This window comes from Notothenia rossii (assembly GCF_949606895.1).
Source record: "Notothenia rossii genome assembly, chromosome: 6".
Classification (NCBI taxonomy): Eukaryota; Metazoa; Chordata; class Actinopteri; order Perciformes; family Nototheniidae; genus Notothenia; species Notothenia rossii.
This window is the reverse complement of record NC_136909.1, coordinates 21,257,977-21,269,321: the sequence shown is the minus strand read 5'-3', so window position 1 is coordinate 21,269,321 and position 11,345 is coordinate 21,257,977. Positions and strand designations below refer to the sequence as shown.

Sequence of the window (11,345 nt, the reverse complement as noted above, 5' to 3'; positions counted from 1 at the left end):
CTGATGTATTTTCACCATTAGAGGAACAATCTTAAACATTTGTGTGTGTCGTGTATTACATTGTTGAGTCTGTTGTACACCAACATTGATGACTAGCAGATGTAACATAATGCTAAGAGTATATACCGTTTTCCTATTTGGAGGAAGCTCTGAGGTGTGGGTTTCCATAAAAAAACTGCAAACTACACCATGTATGCTTTCAAAACTTTGGCTATGCAAATGAAATTTTTGCTCACTTAACTGACAAGTATGCACTGCTTCGGAGGTTTCACCAGTCCACTGGTTTCCTCATTTGGAAACTTACAACCAATTGGTTTTTTCGTGATTGTCAATCTCCTAAATAAAGTTTGCATGAAATTAATGTGTGGGTAATTGTGATAAGAATAGGCCCTATCACATACAGGTAGAGATTCCCATGGAATCTTAATGACAACAAAGCAAGAATCAGACAGCTCACGGTGAATAATGTGTGGCTGAATTGGCTGAATGTGTTCTTTATTACAGACGGTTGAATGCATGTATTCCTATGGAATGTATGTTTCAGTGGCGTAACAAGGTTGTGATTGGCCCCGGTGCAAATATTGTTTTTGTTTTTTTGAAAGGTCATTGGACAGACAAATTACAAATTAATTTAGGTTGCTTGGTTACTTTGAAGACTGCGTTACTGCGCATGAAAAGAGGTCATTGGTCATTAAAAATGTTTTTTTTTTTGCACCGTCGATAGTTACGCCACTGGTATGTTTTTGTTTTATTGTGATTTCTGACATTGATGCAGCATTTCCCCTTTTTTTCTTAAGACATTCAAAGCTTAAAAAAAGCAACCCTAAATTGAGTGTGTACACAAACACCTAAACATAAAAACATACCATGAAGTTTTGGCTTAATGGAAGGGACTACATTTCAACGCAACTAGAAATGATGGTTAGGTTAGAGTGTGTGTATATTTAATATATGTGCATTTGGGTTTGATTTGCTGTGTAATTGTTGTCTTGGGTGTTGCATGTATTTATTCATGTCCACACTTGTGCCCGGTGAAAATATGTTCCTTCCTTTTTCCTTGGCACTGCAGCACTGACTTTTGCATCTTCTATATGACAGGCAGAGAGCCACAGCACACCACACTTGCAACCAAAATGAATTCATCTCTCCAGCAAACACATCAGGGAAGGCAATCCATGCCAACAAAAACTCATCAAGAAGAAGAGCAAAACAGGAAATAAGGTGGCAACGTTACTGAGAACTTAAATGTAGCATGCTGATCCCATCCCACCTTCTGCCTATGTCAGAGTGTGTATATCAATCAATCAATCAATGATCAATCAATCAATCAATGTTTATTTATATAGCAGCCCAATATCACAAATGTTACATTTGTCTCAGTGGACTTCACAGTTTGCACAGAATATCAGTATGACAATATATATATATATATATATATATATATATATATATATATATATATATATATATATATATATATATATATATTATATATTTTTTTTTTAGAGGGGGGGTGAGGTGGGTTTCAACGTACTTGGTTGGATTATCTTTTTTTAACTAGACTGTGGATATAGAAAACAGAAACTCAGATATTATAAACTCTTGTACAAGTCATTTTTTTTATTACAAACTGCTCTGGCATCTGAGTAAATATGACCCCTCAATGAGTTATTGTCACTATTCAAAACAATATGCTGGTGACTTGAATTACTTTGGTACTGAGAGAGTGGAATAAAGAGAAAATGGATAAGGAAGAAAGGAAAGAAGATGAAGGACAAGAAAGAGAGACAGTTGAAAAGTTGCCGAACCACTGACAAAATTAAAGGGATATTAGCCCTGAGCAGAGTGATAAGAGAGGGATGTAAGCGGCTTCCTCTTATCAGTCCAGACAGAAACAAACACAGTCCATTCCAGCTCAAAGCCAAAATACAGAAAAAAAGCCCCCCCCCCCACACACACACACACACACACACACACACACACACACACACACACACACACACACACACACACACACACACACACACACACACACACACACACACACACACACACACACACACACACACACACACACACACACACACACACACACACACACACACACACACACACACAGTCCAGTATTCATATAAAACGTCGACAATATCAGTACTGGAGGCAAGAAGCATTAGTTTGAGCTGTGTAAGCAAATACACTTTTTTGTCTTCGTAATATGAACAGCATGCATCTTGCAGAGTATGGACGGAGATTTAGAGCGGCGGTGCCTTGGTGACTAGCCGATCTGCACCATGCGTCAGTACTGATTGCAGGTCATTGTCTATCACACTGCTCAGAGTGTTTGCTCACACGGGGAGAAAAGTGCAGAGCATCATGTGTAATGTAAGATCAGAAGGTTTCAGTATTGATCATTTCAGTCCAGAGTTGCCTCAGGCGTACAGTTAAGATGAACAGGATCAATGCACAGTCGAGACAAAATGACCAGGGATGCAACCATTTATCCAAAACATACAATCGCTCTGCCTCACATACTGAGACAAATCCTGCAGGAGCTGCCAAGATATGAACTGAAAAATAAATATAGAGATTTAAATCAACAAAACAGGTTTTTTTACTTCTGTTCTTAATATGCCAGTTACATCTAACTATTTTATCCTGTTCCCAAAACATTTAGTCCATTATTGAAATGTCTGCATATTCATTTAGAAATGCAAGAGAGCAGAGAGCTATTTACTAACCAATAATATGTTTAGACCTAATGCAAAGCCAACATATATGATAACAAACTAATAAAAAAATACATGTAAGAATGGTCCATACACATATTGTTTATAAGGATTAAATGTTTGTGTGTACATGATGTTTATAATTATTAGGAGCATCCTCTGGTATGTTAACAGTTAAACATAATATGTAAATGTAAACTGGTAACACACTTAATTGCATCAATATGTTACCATTATTTTTGGTTTATGTTGCAAATACCTTGGATGCTTTTCAGCAATAAAACAATGCCTACAATTTGAACTCCTGCCCTTCCCTCGCAGTGTGGTAACTGGCTTTCGTTTCTCTGAGACCAACCTCTGCAATCGCACTAAGCCTTCTCCCCCAGTAAGGCTGATATTAAATGGCTCACTGATGAACAATCTGTCAGGGTCAATCAAAGAGGGCTTGGTTTGATTATCATCACAGGAGCAAGTCAGAATCCAGAGGACTAAAGGTTTTCAAGCCCCCGACAGCACTTTAAACAAAAGGTGGAGCTATAAAAGTCACAATCTGGTATTGAAAACAACACCGCTGTGGGCAATGTGTAATTACTGCAGTTTTTATCCTGGCACGTATCTCTACTTTCCTGTCGGTTGGTTCACAATATGAGCATGTGATTCAAAGAGAGATTGCTTCCGTGTTAAAAAGAGAAGTATGCCACCAAAGATCATAAAAACAAATGTTTTATAAATAATAACCATGCAACTCTGTATCCATACAATTAAATCAAACGTTTGAATAACATGAATAATCATGCATTGCTTTCTCCAAAAGTCAGTAGACACATATAATCACTTACCCCCCCCTACAGTACATGCCAGGGGGAATTCATTAAACATCTTTAAGATTTATTTTCTTTGTCTTTCTACCTGTGACAAATCATGAGGTTGCAGCTTGCATGTCTCAAATTACTAGGTAAACATACAGTAAATAACTTAACTTTAAAAGTTAAAGTCCATGTAATGTCCAAAATAAAAGTTATTCTGTGTTAATAAATCGCTTCATCACTTTCCACTGTTTCATTTGACATATCAACATCAATGATTCTTTCCATAAATACCCCCCAAATAACATGAAATGTGTGCCACTTTCCCGTGTTATTCCGCTCCGGTAGCGAAAAGCTTGCCAGCCATTAACCCAGCTGTGTGACGTCACACGTGGCAAACACCAGCCTCGTCTGGATTGTTTGTTTTGTATCCTTCCGCTATTTTCGCTCAACATATGTGTAACCGGACCTCGCTAAACTTTTTTTATCTAACAATTCATGATGGGGAAGCGATGTGTAGTTGTGAGCTGTGAATGTTTCCTGATTGCTATAAACATTGATCATGGGTGCTGGAAGATTGTGCACAAAACTCGGGTCAGAATTAAGTTACTACAGGTGTTATGCCAGCTTGAGCTAAATGTCACCAGAGTACAGTGAACTTGCCTAGTGACTGAAATATATCAAAGTTGAAGTGAAATAAGTAAGGCCAAAAATGAATTACGTCTGAATATCTTTATTATTTTTACCACTTTTAATTATTTGTGGGCTCGCACATATACCAAAATAGACTAATGTACACTGCAATAAAGATAAAATGTTACAAGTGAAAAATTAACAAAAGAACCCTTTTTTATTTATCAAACAGTAAATTAATACAATCTTACAAATTTGTGATTTGGAAAATGTTGTTATATTTACATGTTTCTTTGGAAAAATAATATTGTAAATGATGTACTTTGTAAATTATTTACATCATGCGAAACCATTTTAACCAGTTCAGCTGCATGACTTATGTCAAATTACAGATTTGGCCATTGAAATCCCTGATAGCGGCCTCCCGGCTCAGGGTAAGTCTTCCGTATCTCGGTTACAGCACATGCAGCGGGACTCTGATTTTTGGGCCGAGTAGGCCTACACCCCAGCACCAACGTACAAACTGTCGATAAGCTGTATATCGATACTTCCTAATGAAAAAAAAGTATACAGATTATAAATATATTTGGAGAAAAATAAAATGTTATGTAGTACTATTATGTAGCAATGGTTACAAATTGGCTTATAACATGATATTTGTATTTTACTTGTACAAAATAAATATGAGGTTATACATGACTGCTTGACAGAATCATAGACCTCTTATATATTTCCTCACATGTGTAGTTGTTTCTTTTCTCAAGCATACATTGAACTTGCATACACAGAAAAAATAAAAGCCAAGCTGTTTTTGACTGCTTGAAAGAGTTTAATGGTATCTTTAAAAGTGTACCATATCTGTAGCGACTAAAAGTATTATATGAAAGCAAAGCTGCAATAGGCAGTTGGGTCAATCAATATTTACTTACTGGTGTAGTGGGCCATCAACTGCTCTGTGTTGTTGTTTGTATTGAAGATACGCTATTTTCAGTGTCCAAACACTGAGACAGCCTTCTCTAAAGCCTGGGTGGCTAATAATGCACCTTGGTTTCTCGTCGGTGTCTTCTATCTGGCAGAGTCCTGCACGGGTCTGATTTTCAAGACCCGCTCCCGCCCCGCACCCGTGACGTGCAGTACAGAACCCGCCCCGCTACCCGCACATATTGCCAATTAGTCCCGCAACCCGACCCGACCCGCCGGCACATGATCCGCAACCCGACCCGAACCCGCATATATATAAGCAGTGACAACGTGCAATTATTAACACACGCAGTTGCATATTTGGCTCAAAAAGCCTGGGATGTTGTTTATTTTCTCCATCTAGGATGACACCAAAAGCCTCCCAGACGTTGGATTTTGCTCTTGAGGAAGAGTTATTGAAAATGCTGTATTCTCCGCTATAGAGAGCTTCACCTTAGCCATTCAGAATGTGGTGCGCTCAGCAGCAGATAGATGCACTGCAGAGGTTATGATTATGCTCGGTACCGCGGAGGAGAGGTCTGAGGATTTAAACATTAAACTAAATTATTATTGTTTAAATATATTTATTATGCAACACCCGCAACCGGACCCGCATCATCTTTGTTTTACCCAGAAGTGAACCCGGAAAAAAGCGTTTGAAAAAATACCACCCGCAAATCACCTTTTTTGCGGGTCACCCGTCGGGTACCCGCGGATACCCGACCCGATGCAGGACTCTGCTATCTGGTCAGTAGGTTGCAAACTGTCTATTTGTTCCATCACCTGCCAGATCTCTCTGCAGCATACACATTCATCTGCAGTGGGCATGCTTTCACAGCATTGACATGTACACCTGAATATTGTACATAACATTAAAAAACAAAACAATATCTGCCGGACGTGTGAGGAACAGATGACAAATTAAGATCGACATTTAGTGCAGGTCAAACTAAATAAAACAGAATTTACCATTCAGTATTGCCGACTCGAGTCTCGCCGGCTGCGGAATCCGCTTCTCTTTCACAAGTTTCTGCCTCGTTGTTCGATTGCTGGGCAGGAGGCTCGTACTTATAAGGCAAAATGCCTTGAAGTGAAAGGCTAGCTGGTTCACTCTCTACTTCTGTAACTGAATCCAGATAACCCACTGAATCTGAGCTTGAATGATCGCTGTCGCTGTCGCTGTCTGAAGTTATCGCGTTGCTTGCCATTTGGACTGATTTGATCAAATGGCAATGTTTGCCACGTGTGACGTCACCGCTCGTTCGGGAGTGATCGGGGGCGTACTCGGCAAACTTCGGAACCAACATCGGTTTTTAACGTATATGTCATTTAATTATGACGAAACTTTAAACATTTTTATTTATTTTTATTCTGGTGATATCTAAACTACATGTTAAAAAACACCTGTGTTAGATGCATTACATGGCCTTTAAGTTAAAATATTAAAATAAGCATATTTGTTGGTGCATCCTTGAAAGAATGCAAGTGGTGTGCCTTTGTTCAAAATGGATGTGCATGTGTGTGCATATGTTGACATAGTCCACTTGGCAGCTGAGGCTTGCTCTGATTCCGTGGGTTAATCTATTTTGAGTGGAGGTTAATAGCACAGAAGGCTAAATGACAGACTCTCAAATATGCAATAGTTGTTTGGATGTAGAAGTGTATCTGTTGCACAAATATGTTAGACACCAGCCAAATGATGCAACGACAAAATTATATATCAATGTTTCCATTTTCAGTTAAGTGCCATCATAGGGAGGGAGGGAGTGGCATAGAGATTCAGTGCAGCTGCAATAGTTGGGAATTGTACACGCCAAACTCATATAAGCATCCTTTTTTACTGCTTTTTTACTGCTGAGTAGGGCTGTTGCAGAGAGATGTACATAATTACTTACCCTTCGCGTCGGGCCGAACCACACCCCTTAACTGTGATATGATGACCACGGCCTGAAGTGAGATTGCTTTTATAAAACGGTTACCAAGTGTGGCAAAATGAAAGAAAAATACACACTCTAATTTAAATAGTATTTATTAGTAAATAATGATGTTCAAAATAAAATAATCCCTCCGTTGCCTTCTGCACAAAAGAGAGTGCGAGGTGGTTGCTATGAAACAACAACACTAACAGCTAGCGAACATATTAGACAGAGAGCGTTGATCAATTATTTGGGTATTTATTTACATTCATTTGTATGCTGCCGTTTATTGTCCACACACTGAAAAACTGTCCAGCATCAGTAGAATGGCTTAAGAGGTTAGTTGTACTAGGCTGAGGTTGTTCTAGGCTGTTGCTCGGCGTGGAGAGAATATTGCTCCACTTTCTCCGGTCCCCGAGATTTCGCTTCCAGTAGGTCTGGAGAGAGCTTTCGCACCTGTGGCCACTAACGATCATAATTTCTCTGCTTTGGTTCAAGACCCGCATCAGAAAGCTTTTGAATGGCGGTACTTTTCCAGTTGGTCTACCTGCTCTTCACGTAGCTCTGCATGTCGTCGTTTAGGTGCTTTTTTTTCTGGAGATAGGCACTGCTCAATCCACTCCTCCATAGTAAGGCCACCCCGGAGGTCGAAGTTAACCTTAAATGTTTCCATCTTAAGCTTTGTTAGTTAGTTAGTTTCGCAACGGATGTAATGTAACAGTTGTAACGGTTTTAGCTTTTCTCAGACGAGGAGGGATACATGACTTGTGAAAAGTAACTACAATTCTACCCGTGATATACGCTCATTATATCACGGCTAAGAACCAATCAGATTGCTTGATTTGACTTGTCCGTTTTATAAGAGCATTTTAACAAGATAGGTTGAGGCGTTTATTGAGGGCAAGAGGAATTTGTGTCACATCAACATCCCTACTAAACCCAGGCAGTGGACAGACACCGGGGGCGAGCGGGCATGAACTACAGTGTCAACCATTGCCCTGATTTTAACCAGCTGTTCCAGACGTCCCAATCACTATCTGCTAGACCAATGGTCGCCAACCAGTCGATCGATCGCGAGTGTGGTGCGGGTAGATAGCGGACCGTTACAAAAAAAAAGTAACAAAAGAATGAAAAAGAAAATTAAAATGTTTAAAAAATAAGTTTTTAGATGTAAATCTATCATCAACCACCCCGTTAGCAGGTGCCACTTGATTGACGCATATTTGAGACATTCCCTGTTGCTCCCAAAAATCCTGGATGTACACAAATACATTATAAATTATTAATGTTTGTTTTTACGAGCTCCCTTGAATACTGACCAATGAGATACGAGAAGAGAGCAGGCCCTTTAACTGTTGCATACATCAATATTAAAATAAGATAACAGTTAGATAAAATGGCAGAGGCTCCACGAAAGAAGGCGAAAACCTACCATTTCCATGAAGAATAGGAATTTATTATTAATATGGTGAAGGACAAGTGTGTCTGTATGTTGTGCCACCAAACGCAAGCACTGGCGAAAAGAGCAAACCTGGAGTGGCATCACAACACCCATCACCAGACGTTCAAAGACAGCTTCCCACCCAAGAGCGCTATCCGTGGTAGTTGAAGAGCTGAAATCGAGTTTAAAGGTCAAGCAATTGTTTTTCTCAAAGCCTGCTGCTCAAAATAAGGCTGCCACTGAAGCATCATTTTGCGTAAGTCACCTTTTGGTGAAACACAAGAAGCCTTTTGCAGATGGAGATTTAATTAAGGAAGCAATGTCCATTACCTCTGAGACCTTCTTCAATGAATTTAAAAACAAAGAACAAATCAAAACGGCGCTAAAAAAGGTCCCGCTTGGCCACGCAACAGTTACGAGGAGCTTCAAATCACTGTCAGAGGACGTGGATCGACAAGTATTAAATGACTTGTCACTTTGTGAAAACTTTTCGCTGCAGTTTGATGAGTCCCTGGATGTAGCAGACACAGCTCAGCTTGTTGTGTTTGTCAGAATGGTTTTCCGGGATTCCTTCAACATCGCTTATTCAAGGCGTTATTGGACGAGCTTAATGCGTCTTACGGAAACCTACTCATCCATGCTGACGTGCGGTGGTTGAGTCGCGGCAAAGTCCTGCAGCGGTTTGTTGACTTGCTTCCGGAGATTAAAACGTTTCTGTCGACAAGGAATGAGGAGCACAAGTGGCTACTGGACCTGGGGTTTCTGACAGACATAACGGCGAAACTGAACGCACTCAACAATGAGCTCCAGGGAAAAGACAGACACCTGCATCACATGAAAAGCGCAGTGAATGCGTTTAAGGCCAAGCTTGGTGTCTGGACTTCACATCTGGGGAACAGGAGGCTGCATCACTTTCCCAACCTGGAGAAAATGTCACAGGCCATTGAAGACAAGGAGGCTTTTCACCCTGAGCAGTTCTGTTCTCACCTGGACAAAGTGGCAAACGAGTTCAGCCGGCGTGTTGGTGAGTTGCATGTGATGGAAGATATTGCTGTTTTCATTTCAAATCCATTCCAGCCCATTGACATTGAACAGGTGGCAGATAAATCCCAAGAGGTGTTGACTTGGCCAAGTGGAGTTGACATGGAGATGATCTATTTGCAAAATGAGATAAGAGCTAACATGCAGGTCAAAGGAGAGTGGCTTTTGGGGACTTGTCAGAGAAGTTTCCGCTTCTCACTGCAGTGCACTAAAAGTGAGCGTGTACTTTGGATCCACTTACCTCTGTGAAATGGCTTTTTCACAGATGAAAATGATCAAGTCAAAGTACAGGAGCCGCCTTACTGACAGACACCTGACAGACTGTCTCAGACTGGCTGTCTGTAGCTATGCGCCAGACTACAAAGCCCTCACAGACAGCGTTCAGTCGCAGCCATCACACTGACTTCCATTAACAGGACTGTTTTGCCCTTTGGCATTGTGAAAAGTGATGCTGCATATTTTGGAACTCACTGCCCTTAGCTCTATTCACCAATAAAGAACATTGTTGTTAAGAATTGTTAAAATAACTTGTTTTAATGTTAACGTTAAGCCTCAGTTAAAATAGCCCTTTATGTTATCTGTTCACTGCAAGATGTTATTTCTTTCTTTGTTGTTGTCAAAAAATAATTTACTAATTCACTCAAACAAATGGAAAATAAGCTACATACATTTATATTTAGGATTATAATGTAGGATTGTAATGAAGGAATGAATGAAACATAAATTGATAGGTATGATGTGGTTTAAAATATATATATTGATCTTTTTTGCAATGTTAGTTATGTTGTGTTCTTGGTTGAATCAAATTGGAAGTTGCACCAAATGATTTGATGTGATTCAGATGCAATTAGCCTATATAAAAGGCCTCAAATTGGAAGCACTGTCTGGGCTGTCTTTTTCACTCAATTCTGCAATAGGTAGATCTCGCCTTTCACCTAGGCCGAAGTCGGTGATCTTGGGCTTAAAAAGGTTGGTGACCACTGTGCTAGACAATGCTAAGTCAAATGAGCCCATCAGCCTAACTGGCTTTAAGCCCATTACTTTCAACACCATAGTCCAGCTGATGTTAAGTGCTCATTAAGCCCAATGAAAAATGGAACAGGAGACAATGAAAATGCTCCCCTGTGATATCTGCTATTCAACATTTAAAAAGCAGTGAGTAAACTAGGAATTATAGCAGCAGGTGGCTAGCGTTGCAACTTAATTAGTGGTTCAGTGAATGCTTTTGTGTGTGTGTGTGTGTGTGTGTGTGTGTGTGTGTGTGTGTGTGTGTGTGTGTGTGTGTGTGTGTGTGTGTGTGTGTGTGTGTGTGTGTGTGTGTGTGTGTGTGTATGTGTGTGTACACAGTGTGTGTGTATTTCTTTGTTGACTGCCAAATTTGCAGGGATGAGCTGTAAGGTCAGTCTGGGTTGCTTCTCAATAGGAACACATGTTTATCCTTTGATACAAGCTGTGCACCTGAGGAGTGTTGGCTTTCATCTGTGTTTAATCACAATTTCCGAGGCTCCTTTTAAAACGCAATGTGTTTATAATGGAGCCAAACATTCAGGAGCAGAAACCAAAGTTACAACACAGTAGAATTATGACAATCATTATATCTAATTAATGAATCACATGCTAACACATTTGTTGATTACCGATGAGAAACAGAGTAATATAAACAACTATTTTGGACCTTTTTGAATGACTTTTACACTGTGATGCCTGTTAAATATTGAACAAGTTGTTGATTTTTACTCTCAAAGTATGATATTTATGGCCTACATAAACATGTGAGAAATAAAATCCTTGAGTGAACCAACAACTTTGAATATTTCAATTG

The 11,345-nt window shown here is 39.7% G+C and overlaps 1 protein-coding gene across 5 annotated transcripts in view; it reads right to left on the bottom strand.

The window, feature by feature from the left end:
- Window positions 1-11,345, bottom strand: part of grid2 (glutamate receptor, ionotropic, delta 2) — a 486,943-nt gene that overhangs the window by 270,156 nt on the left and 205,442 nt on the right. The window lies entirely within an intron of this gene.